A 12,923-nucleotide genomic window follows, 5' to 3' on the forward strand; every position below is an offset into this window, starting at 1 on the left:
ATAAATTTAATTTCACTTATATAAATAATTATTTTAGTTCCATGCAATATTTTTAAATCCCTAATATTGAAGTAAATATCAGGATGGAGCAGAATGTGCAGCATCAGTTTAATGAAACTAAAGATACACAATACCCATGCAATAACTCAAAATGGAGATGAAATTTCTTGTTCCTTTTAAAAGAATATTGTACAATAAGTGAAGGTTGTCTGTGATGCAGACAAGAATGTACTTACAGCAGTTTAACAGTGGGCTGCAAAATATTTGCAGTTCCTTTAAATAGCAGAAATGCAACTAAAATAAACCAGTTACTGAGGCACACAGTACTACATACGGCTCCCACACTACAGACTGCCCCTCCCACAATTTGCTCCGCCCCCCCCCCCCCTCTTCTCTACCCACTCCTAACAAATGCCCCCCCCCCCATCTGCAATCTCCCACATTTTGCCCCTTGTCATTGTGTCTGCTCACATCACCCCCTCCTCCCTGACTGGCACTTTCTCCCCTTTCTCCCCTTTCTCCCCATTTGACACCCTGTCCCCCCTACTCCCCATCTGGACCTCCCCCCCCCCCCCTACTCCCTACCTCGATCCCTCTCCCCCTACTCCCTACCTCGATCCCTCTCCCCCCTACTCCCTACCTCGATCCCTCTCCCCCCTACTCCCTACTTCGATCCCTCTCCCTCCTACTCCCTACCTCGATCCCTCTCCCTCCTACTCCCTACCTCGATCCCTCTCCCCCTACTCCATACTCCCCATCTCGATCCCTCTCTCCATTACTCCCCTTCTCAGCCTCTCTCCTATTATTCAACCCTCTCCCCTCACATAACTCTTCCCCCAACTGTGTCTTTCTCTCCACTGTCCCCCAGTCACCATATTTATTTCACCCTCATCCCTATCCTCATCTCTCTCTCTCTCTCTCTCTCTTCTCTCTCTCTCTCCTCTCTCTCTCTCTCTCTCTCTCTCTGTGTGTGTGTGTGTGTGTGTGTGTGTGTGTGTGTGTGTGTGTGTGTGTGTGTGTGTGTGTCACACACACACACACCACACTTGATCACATGCATGTGTGCACGCACACACTTTCACTTACTTACTCGTGATATTTTGGATAGTGTACACTCTCTAAATACACATTCCGTGTATTGAATATGAAATAAGCAAGCAGCCTCTCTGCATATTGTCATCAATGGTCTCTTGTTAAATGTTATACAAGAAGTGTCTACAGATCTCAGGGTCTCTCTTAGATGGCTTTATTGAGAGTCCTGTTACAGAATTGAGGGGGACAGTATAGGGCTGAAATATTTGTTTCAGTAAAGTGATAAGGAACTAGTGCATTGATTTTGTAAGGTTATTTTAAACTATTATAATCTTGCAACATTTTCTGTACGTATAAAAATCATGCGGCTGAGAGATATCATGTGTGCCATTATTTTATCTAAAGAAAGTTGGGCTAGTTTACCCTGTAACTAATAAACTTTTCATAATTTTCTCCACAAGTGGCATTTCACAGACCCCACTTATTTTTTTGAAACAATTCTTTTCTGTGGTTGCCGTACCAATTCAGCAATAATGTGAGTGTATAAAGATATGTTAATGCCAAAAACTTCAAAGGAGTTAGTATTCCCTTACTTAGATGAGATCAATATTTATTTGGGAAAGAACTCTTATAGAGCTCTTAAACTGACATATTTGTGGGTGTATTAATGTGTAAGAACAATTAATTTTATTGTTTTTGTAAATACTTGTTTATTAGTATTTAATTTTGATATGATTTATTTGTCACAAGTAAGATAGTGATTGCCACAGAGATCTCATAATTTCAAAATTTTAAATTCTCATGCTCCAATACAGCTTTTACCTGAAATAAAAGTTCTACTGAAAGTACTTTTAACTCAAATTGAGCAACAGTAGACAGATTGTAAATGAAACATATGTAATACACTCTAGGTGTATGGTATTTACATAGAGTTTCAGAATTATTACTCTGTTGAAATGAAAGCAGTTTTAATATTCACTTCAGAGATTCTAAAGTGAAAACTGTTTTTGTTGGAACCAGATGTCAAATTAAATTTGTGGGGGTATGTGGACAGGGAAGATGGGTCTACTTCTGTACCGGAGTGACTATATCTCACTGGTATCCCAAAGAGATTCAATCAGGGTCAGACACTTACTACTATGAACTGAACAACCATAAAGGTGATAATAGTGGAACTATTTCTAATTTATTTCTCTTGTCTACATTCCTGTCTGTCTCTCATTTGATTCTTTTTATTATTAATATTTTTTTACTCGTCTACCAATAATGACCAGATTTTTGTGTCCATAAGGGTATATGACACATCTGTTATGTCACAGGCACTAATATTATTACTGTTGTTATTGTTGTTGTTGTTATTGTTGTGACAGACTTGAGAAATACAAATGTGTGGCATATCTTCATGGCACATGCGTCATATTCTTTGCAGTTCCTAGTAATCAACTGTTTAACATATGCACAAATCTTGTGTAATTAGTGTTGTATTTACCATTGAGAATATTAAAAATGTGTGTGGGGGGGGGGGGGGGGGGGAGGGGGGGGGGGAGGGGGGGGGAGGAAAAGGAGTATGTGTATGTGTAATTGTGAAATTTGAGTCTGAATCTGAAGCACTTGCATAATTTCTTTAAACTCCTTTCTTCTTTTTTTCTTCTATTTTAAAAAATAAAGCTTAATTATTTCTACATAAAATAGTTAGTTTCAGCTTTCAGTTATTTATTTCATTGTTAAATTAAACATAGTGAATGCTGCTATTTTACATAGTCACTGCATAAACTGATAGAAATTTACGTACCAAGTTTGTCTCCCCAAATTTTCGCACAAATAAGAGTGGTTGAGTAAAAATGGGGAAACCTAAGATGATACCAGTTCTCCATCTAGTTACCTATTTACAATTTCAAATGTATCCCTCATCTTTCTTGCTGAAATGTTCTCTCAACTTCCGTGTGCCCTGTAGTTTTTAACTCTATCACTACTAGCTACATTAATATTAGAAATAGTATTGTAATACTTATATACAATATTTAATATATGTGTATGAAATATTTATTTATTTATTTATTTATTTATTTATTTACTTACTTACTTATTTATTTTCAATATAAAGTATCCTGCTGGTCTTAGCAATGTTGAATTTTGTGTGTGTGTGTGTGTGTGTGTGTGTGTGTGTGTGTAGGCGTGTATTCATGCGCGCATTTCCTAAACTGTACAGGAATAAAAGTTTCTTAGTAATTTCATGATTTTCTATGTGTTTTCTGTTTTCATTCAAAATCTTCCTTTTCGAAGTTTTGGAATGTAATAAACACTGATGATTGTTGCGATTTGTGTGTATCTGAAATAAATGAGGAGACATTCTCAGGCTCACTCAGCTGTAATATCAAAATGAAATGTATTTGTTGATTGAGTGCAGTATAGCACTATTTTAGTTAATGCAGTGATTTGTTGTTCTAACCTTTAATGATAAAGGAAATGGGTAATTAAAGAACTGATTCATTCCTTAACTTAATGTAGAAGTATTTCAACTTTTCTCAAGTGCATTATAAGTTTCTGGTTTTTTGTGCTCACAATAGAACTTTGCTGATGGGGTACCTGCTCTCTGAAAAGAAAGATATTGGGAACTCTTTGCAAACATGTATATTTAGCAGACTTTGTTCTCTGTATGTTGAGTGCACATTTTCAAGAGTGAATGGTATGCTTTGCCAGATTGTACTTAATATGTAACATACATAGTTTAATGGATGACCATAAGTGAGAAGGGAAATTAATACACTTAAGATTAATTTGATCTACATATTTACTACTCCAGTAAACTGTATGCTAGTGTTCAGTATTGGGCAAAGGCTGTTGTGAAAACTATCGATTGCAGTGAATAATTGTACCAATTTAAATGTCCTGCAGTAATGGCTATGTACAAAACTCAAATACCTAATTTTGGTTATCTGTTAAATCATCTAGTCATTAAGAGAGTCAACGGATATGCAGAATATAGATTGCTCTAGGCAAATATGAATGGTGCTCTTCATGGGGTATCTGTAAGGGTCTCTGTTATGCAATTAATTCTGATCCATTGAAACATAAAAGAAGGAAAAAAATACTCCCAAGTTTTGTAAACACGTGTTAGCAGTTGAACTTGCTGGTCCATTTGGGCCCGCTGTTGGCTGTTGGCTTGTTTCTTTGAATAAAAAATGATGATTACAAAATACTTTATGGCTGAATTATTATAACTACCTTTCCTCAAGGCTTTAAAATAAAATGAACTTTCTATTTTCTCCCCATCCATTATACCATAGCTTAATGTTTCCATTTGGATTATAGTTTTGTCTGCTTTTCATCAGATTCTTCACTGAAGATTTACATACATCCAAACAAAATGTTATTAGATTACAAGTTCACTTTATTGGTTGGACATTTGTACGAGGAACTTACAGCTTGTGCTGTTCGTGTCCTGTTTGTGCCTCACTGATCTTGACACTCCTCAGTGTGTATACAGGGCCACTACTTGCCTTGTAGACAAAGGATGTTCTGTTAGGGTGGTGAGAAGATAGTTGCCACCCGCCATTGGACAGTGCTCAGCACACCTTCGGGTATCTCCCAGAGCTGCTGCTGCTAGCTGTTCTTCAGATAAAGTTACAGTTGTTATAATGCACCTTAAATGTGGCATATTACATAGGAAGTTCAGGATGCATTTCCCAGCTATCTATCCTGCCCCTCCTTCCCCCCTTTCCTTCCCCCCCTTCCCCCCTTCCCCCCTTTCCTTCCCCCCTTCCCCCCTCCCCCCCTTCCCCCCTTTCCTTCCCCCCTTCCCCCCTTCCCCCCTTTCCTCCCCCCTTCCCCCCTCCCCCCCTTCCCCCCTTCCCCCCCTCCCCCCTTCCCCCCCTTCCCCCCTTCCCCCCTGTTTGCCAACAGTGTGTCATTCAGGCATATGTTTACATGCTATCACCTCTCTCTGATGAACAATAAAGGAAAGTAATTTCTCATCATATGCGTACATTTGCACACTCTCAGGTCCTCACCATTAATATCTGCATTCAGTAAGCCAGTGAACTACTGCATTTGCTCAGAATTCCTTTAGGAACACTGTGCGGATAGGAGGGTGATTTTGAGATTCCACTTCCCTGTGCTCCTGAGTTGACATGGCAACAATCTTATTCTAATACATCTTGGATGTTATCAGTGCAGATGTATGCCCTTAGGATCCAGCTCTGACCAATCTCTGAGAGTTGTTGTCTGTGACTGAAATTGCATGTATTAGAATGCTAAATGCTTTTGATATCTTTTACAGCCCAAACCATGACTCATGGTCACTATTATTAGTATGAAAAGGAGGGTGGGGGGGGGGGGTGTTAAACACTACTACATTGGGCTATCTAATTCAATTTTTTGGGGGCTAATGCTTGGAGAAATGAAGTTGGGTTGGTCCATAAAGCATACTTGAATGAGCATGTCAGTTCTGGATCCAACAAACAGCCTGCCCTTAGACATATAGGGGATCTGCTAAATAAGAAGAATCTTGGTGAAGTTTGTAAAGGTGAGAGAGAGATAGCTATACCAGATGAAATGAATTTTTGAGTTACCTGGGAGTGTACTTCAATAATTTGTTAGATAGGAGATTCCTGATCTGTTACCCAATAATAATGTGACAGAAAGATTACTCATTGTGCACAATCTAATTCAAAGAGCAGAGCTTCATTTAAAGACATTGCAGTGCTGGTAATTTATTATCATAACCAGTTGCATTAAATTTTATGCTTTTATCCATTAAACTGGGTTGAGATCACTGTCTGCTGCATTGAAACAATTTTTTTTACTACAAAACACATTCTTTACTGATACATAATTATAAATTAGCTTTTACAATTTCTAAAACTGTAGCTGTATTGTGTTGATGTCTGTTTCACATTTATATACAGCTGTATAGCTTCTGTTGAAGGTACAATATTTATTAAGTCATCTTCATTTGCATCTAAACCTCTACCCCTAATGCCACCTTATCATGTGTGGTGGGCCGAGTGAGATGGCGCAGTGATCAGCACACTGGTCTCACATTCGGGAGGACGACGGTTCAAACCTGCATCTAGCCAGCCAGTTTTAAGTTTTTTGTGATTTCCTTACATTACTCCAGGCAAATGCTGGGATGGTTCCTGTGAAAGGGCACAGCCCATTTCCTTCCCCATCCTTAACACAATCCGAGCTTTTGCTCCATATGTAATGACCTCAATTTTGATGGAACGTTAAACCTAATCATGTGTGGTGGAAGAAGGTACATTGTGACCCACAGTCATTTTCCCTTTATATGTTCCATCTGCAAATGGTGCACAGAAAAAATGATTGTTGGTAGAACTCGAATCTCTCAAATTTTACTGTCATGGTCATAGGAACATATGCTCTCAGATTTTGAACAGAAAACCACACTATGATGCAAAGTGCTAATAACATCTGATACTGTAGTTGGATGAGCATTTCCATGACACTTCTGTTCTCATTAAATTAATGTGTGATGAAATGCATTGCCTTTTTTTTTTTGTATCTTTCATCTTACCTCTCTCAATCCTAGCTGTTAAGGGGCTCCAACTGATGAAAAATATCAGATGAATGAGAATTTTGTAAGAGACCTCCTTTGTGTGTGGACTATATGTTCAGAGAATTCTTTCAGTGAATTTTGGTCTGGCATCTGCCTGTCATGTGACTAGTTTTATGTGATCAATCCACTTTAATTTGATCTGTACACATACTCCCTGATATGTAATGGATTTGACTGCCTCCAATGATTGTTTTGCAGTTGAGCGGTCATACAAAACAGGTCTTACCCACTTGTTTACATGCAATATATTACATTTGTGTAAGTTGAGGTTCAACTGCCAATTTCTGCAAGTGTTAATTCTCTGCAGGACTTCCAGCATTTCATTAGGCTACAATCTGCCACCATTTTGACTTCCCTATATACGATGGCATCATCCACGAACAAGCTTGTGAAGCCTTTGACATTATCGCCTAGGTCATTTACATATAATGTGAACAGTAGTGGTTGTGAACACCCATTTGGAATACATCCAAAGTTACTTTTACATCTTTAGATCTGTCTCCATTAAGAATGACATGCTGAGTTCTATTTCCAGGAGCTCCTCAATACAGTCTCACAGCTGGTCTGATATTATATATAATTTATTTTGTTTGTTAGTTATAGTGTGGAATTGCGTGGAATGCCTTCCCCAAGTCGAGGAACATGAAATCAGTCTGCCTTCTTGGCCTTGGGAACAAATGGAGTTGACTGATATTTCATCTCCAAGATGATGATGACAACACAGGAGCATGAAGCAAGTTCCAAAATTCCACAATAGACTCATGCTAGGTACTCAGACCTGTCATTGTGTGCATCTGTTTGATGATCGTTCTTGAAACGGGAATGACCTACACATTTTTCCAGTCATTTGGAATGTTTTTTCCCTCCAGTGACCTACAGTAGTCTGCTGGTACAGGAGGAGCAACATCTTTTACATGTTCTATGTAAAACTGTATAGGTGTCTCATCAGATCTAGTTGCCTTTCTTCTTCTGAGCAGTTTAGTTGATTTTCTCCCCCACAGTATGATTTTGACATCCATGCATGACTGAAAGGAGAAACACAGTATATTATTCCTCACTGAAACAATTTTAGAAAAAGGAATTCTGTATTTTGGCCTTTTCTCTGTTATCCTCTGTTTCCCTGCTGTTATCACCACTAATTGCCTGGATAGATGGCTTTAAGCTATTTACTGGTTTAACATAGGGCATATGCTTCACTTACTGACTGAGAGGAGTACCGTTTGTGTAGAGTTGTAAGTTCTAACAGACAAGGAACACTCTCTGAAACAACTGCAGAAATCAGCAGATGATGACAAATTTGTCCCTTTTTAGAATAATGCAGCAAATAACAATTTGCAAATTATGCATTATTACCTGCCCCTACGACCCATCCTGATTACTTGAGTCTCCCAATCTATAACTGGTAAGATGCAGTGACCAAGAAATTTGCATTCAACCTTCTCAAAGTTTCCTCTGAGACGTCCCACCACTACATGTGCAGTGAGTCTATAAAACCACCTGGTTAACCTGTTTGGTCCACCTTCAACACTTACTTTCACCCAAAATTAATTCATGCTACCATTTATAAGTGAGATATGTTCTGGGACCTTTCCATGGATGTCCTGAAGTTAGTAAGTACTAGATTAATATTTTGTTTCACGAGTTTGTCATGTTAACTAATTAGGAGGTATTGAATAGGATTGGGGAGAAGAGAAATTTGTGGCACAATTTGACTAGAAGAAGGGATTGGTTGGTAGGATATATTCTGAGGCATCAAGGAATCACCAATTTAGTACTGCAGGGCAGCGTGGAGGGTAAAAATTGTAGAGGGAGACCAAGGGATGAATACACTAAGCAGATTCAGAAGGATGAAGGTACTGGGAGATCAAGAAGCTTGCACAGGATAGAGTAGCATGGAGAGCTGCATCAAACCAGTCTCTGGACTGAAGACCACAACAGCAACAACAACAGTTTGTCATGAGGAATGCTACCAAGCCTGAGTATGTAGAAACTGTCAGCTAAAGCTGCCACTAGTGATTATACTAAAATCAAGCACCTGGCTGAAGGCTTTTCCATCTTTGAGATCATAATAGTTGAACAGTCTTGTTTTATTTTACAACTGACCAAGCAAATGAAAGAAACTGTACTTACAGTATGCAAACATCAGGGAATTTTTCATGACACCAGTTTTGTGATTTCCACTGTTCATTGTAGTACAGAAATAAGTATTTTCCTCAGTTGTTATTTCAGGGACATATTTTAGTTAATACTAATAAGAAACCATCACAGCTGTATTGATACAAATTTATTAGGTCATGACCACTTTGTTCAAAAGAACATCATCACATTACACTGCCAAAAGTCTTTTTAACAAATCCCAAAGGATTTGTGCCAATATCATGACTTAAAAAAGACTAGTTATTTTACAAAATGTTAAAGGCAAATTTGTCTTTGACGTGATGTAAAATATCCAGTCTTCTTAAGTCATGATACTGGCACAACTGTTTTGGGATTTGTTAAGACTATTGGCAGTGTAACCTCATGATGTTCTTTGGAATGAAACCGGCCATGACATAAATGGATACCAGTACAGCAGTGGTGGTTTCTCATTAATATTACAAGAATCAGCTGTGGAGCACAAGATGATAAAGATTATTACATATTTTTAATGTTTAACAACTATAATATTGTCACATAGAAGAAGGTGTAATTAGATGAATGGCGAACACTAACCTCACTTAACGAAGGTTTATTCAGCACCTGCACATACAAGAGCGCGGAGTGAACTGCCTCCAGCCAGAACACGTATGGTATATGTACAGTTACAGAACATTCCAGTACAATGATTCTTGAGATTTGTGGATACTTATAGAATGTACTCGAGCTGAATATACAAATTAAAGTTTTACAGTTCAGATGAGTTTTTAACTCACAACCCTCCATGCATCAGTCTAGTATCATAACCACTACAGCACAATGACTGTGCTACTCAGCTTCTTTTGCGGCATTGCTCCCTCCTTAAGAGAACAGCGTCTCGGTGTTACGTCCTCCTAGTCCAGAAATGAGTCATCAGTCCTGCATACTCCGGCTCCCGATGACTGATATTCACCCTGGCGGTAATTTTCTTAGAACTTCCTTTGCTGCTATGCTCTTCGTCACCTTTCTGCTTGATACCTGTCGCTAGAGCATCGAATTTACCCCGGTCTGCAGGATCCTTATAGGGCTTCATTTGAAGGACGTGGACCATATCTCTGATCTTCCGTCGTCTTGTGTCGGGGGTCGAAATCTTCAACTTCATAAGTAACATCAGACAACTGTTTTACAACCTTATAAGGTCCAAAGTAGTGTCTGAGGAGCTTCTCGGAGAGACCAACCTTCCGAACAGGAGTGAAGATCCAGACGAGGTCACCAGGCTGGTAGACAACAGGACGGTGGCCCGCGTCATACCTTAAGCGATTGTTTTCTTGAGACTGCAGCATGTGGAGTCGAGCTGATTGCCGAGCTTCCTCAGCTCTGGTTAACACCTAGCCAATGAAGTCGTCGTCCATGTCATCAGGATGTAACGGAAACACAGTGTCCATCGTCATAATCACCTCATGCCCATGCAGCAGGAAAAATGGCATAAATCCTTTGGTGTCTTGTTTGGCAGTGTTGTAGGCAAACGTCACGAAAGGTAGCACCTCATCCCAGTTGCTCTGCTCAACATTGATGAACATTGATAGCATGTCAGCCAAGGTCTTACTGAGGCATTCAGTAAACCCGTTAGTTTGCGGATGGTAGGCAGTCGTCATGTGATGAGTAATGTTGCACCTATGGTTTATCTCTGTCACAAGATTCAATTGAAAAACTTTCCTTCGATTTGTAATTAACAACCGTGGGGCACCATGTTTTAATACAATGTCTTCCATGATGAATTTGGCTACCTCGAATTCTTCGGCTGTTTTCACGGCTTTTGTAATGGCATAGCATGTCAGATAAGCAGTGCAAACAATAATCCATCTATTGCCACCAGCAGACATTGGAAATAGTCTGAGGAGGTCCATCCCAACACACTGGAAAGGCAGGTCGAGCGGTTCTAGGCGTGAATCCTGCCTCAGGCATGGATGTGTGTGATGTCCTTAGGTTAGTTAGGTTTAAGTAGTTCTAGGTTCTAGGGGACTGATGACCTCAGATGTTAAGTCCCATAGTGCTCAGAACCATTTGAACCATTTTGAACACTGGAAAGGCGTTTCGGCTGGTGGAATTGGTATGAGTTGGCCAGGTGGTTTCTGTGGAACTGCCTTTCTCCTCTGGCATTCTCGACAGTGCGACACATAGTGACAGACACTCCTAAATAAACCTGGCCAGAAAAATCTCATGCAGATTCTATCGTATGTCTTAATAAATCCTAAATGTCCGGCCTCAGGTGTGACATGGAATTTCTGTAGAACATCTAAGTGCATGCTTTTAGGAATCACTGGTAGCCACCTCTTTCCAAACAGATCAAAGTTTTTCTTGCAAAGTGATCCATTAACTACCTTAAATTGTCCTTTCACATCCTCTGACCAATTTAAGGCAAGCATAATTTGAAATATCTTGGCATCCTTCTTCCGCTCAGCAGAGAGATACTGGAGTGCAGCGAGACAGTCACTATCTTCATCAAAGTCTTGATGGTCTTGCTCAAGGTTTCTTGAGAGACAGTCTGCATCTTGGCGTTTTCTTCCACTATTGCACACTATGTTAATGTCATACTCTTGAAGACATAGTGCCCACCGGGCGAGTCGCCCTGTTGGATCCTTAAGACCTGTCAACCAACAAAGTGAATGATAGTCTGTAACAACTGTGAATGGCCTTCCATAGAGATAGTGTCGAAATTTGCATTTGACCCAGATCACAGCAAGACATTCTCTTTCTGTAGTTGAGTAGTTTCTCTCGGCTTTTGTAAGTGTCCTAGGAGCATAGGCTATAACCTTCTCCTTTCCATCCGAAATTTGCACCAGAATAGCACCGATCCCATACCCACTGGCATCTGTGTGTAGTTCTGTAGGTGCTCTCTCATCATACAGACCAAATACAGGGTCAGTCTTCAGAGCTTTTCGCAGCACCTCAAAAGAATATTGTTGAGCACCACCGCAGATAAATTTAGTATCGGCTCTTAAAAACTCTTGGTGTGGCCAGGCTTTGATAAAAAAATCTTTGATAAAACGACGATACTAAGAACATAATCTGAGGAAGCTTCTCACGTCTCTAATCAGGGTGTATACGACCCGGGACAACTGGGAGATCCGGGAAAAACCCGGGAATTTTTTAAAATTCCGGGAATTTTTCATTGTTTCTGTTTTCAGTTAAATTTCTGTAATTTTAACTGGTAAGAACCGATACTCTGATAAAGGATATTGCTGTATCCCGCTGCTGCAGAATAATACTGCAGCAATAAAACATGAACTAGAGAAAAAACGAAAATCAAACTTAAATTGGAAAGGAAACGCGTCATATACAGCAACAGAACACAGTGCTCGTACAAGCGTCTGCCAACAGCAAAAAGTGTCCAAGGCTTTAGGAAGACTATGCAATGCTTCGTAACAACAAATTGCCTCCGATGAGCGTGACGTCACAACTGTTTACATTAGATTAGTTGTAGCAGTTACGAGCGGGATCGGGCGCGTAGTACCTTCTCCCGCATGTGGCTGTATGCCGTGTAAGCAGTCGCAGCTAGATGCTACCGGGAAAAATTTTACTGGAGCACCCAAGGTGCAGATTCATGAATGCGCAGCAGGCCCTGGTCAGGGGGGAAGGGGGAGGGGCAAATTCCTATTCTTGAGGGGGGAAAAAAAACCTTGCTTCACAAAGCGACTAGCATCCAGAGCACGTTAGTCCGTCGATTATTCATATGACTTTGAAACGCATCCCTGTCGGTTTTTGAACACATTCTAAGTTGATTTCTGAATGCGTGCATAGTTACATGATGTCTCTGTTGGGGGAATCCTCGTCGCATGTAGAAACAAACTTTCCTTCAGACAAAAGGGGCTATACGAGCTGAGCGGAGTAAGGCCGAACGGATGAATGCCAACTGCTGTCTGATTGTGTGGTTGATTGGGTTTGCGAATGAACAGCGTTGTTATAATTACTAGCGAAATTCATAGATTCAGACTACCGGAGTGGAAATAAACGAATAACAGGTATTACTTTCTCAGTGTATCCAAGAAAATGAAACTGTGACAGAAAATTTTTGGCCAGAGTAAGGGCCAGTTGTACATTCCCCGGCTAGCAGCCGCTTTAAGTTCTATTCTGGAAAAAGCGCGGAAAAAGCGTTGTTCCAACATGTAACAACGCCTAACCGGAGAAAAGTCGCGGG

Source organism: Schistocerca piceifrons, chromosome X, assembly GCF_021461385.2.
Source record: "Schistocerca piceifrons isolate TAMUIC-IGC-003096 chromosome X, iqSchPice1.1, whole genome shotgun sequence".
In the NCBI taxonomy this organism is placed as follows: domain Eukaryota; kingdom Metazoa; phylum Arthropoda; class Insecta; order Orthoptera; family Acrididae; genus Schistocerca; species Schistocerca piceifrons.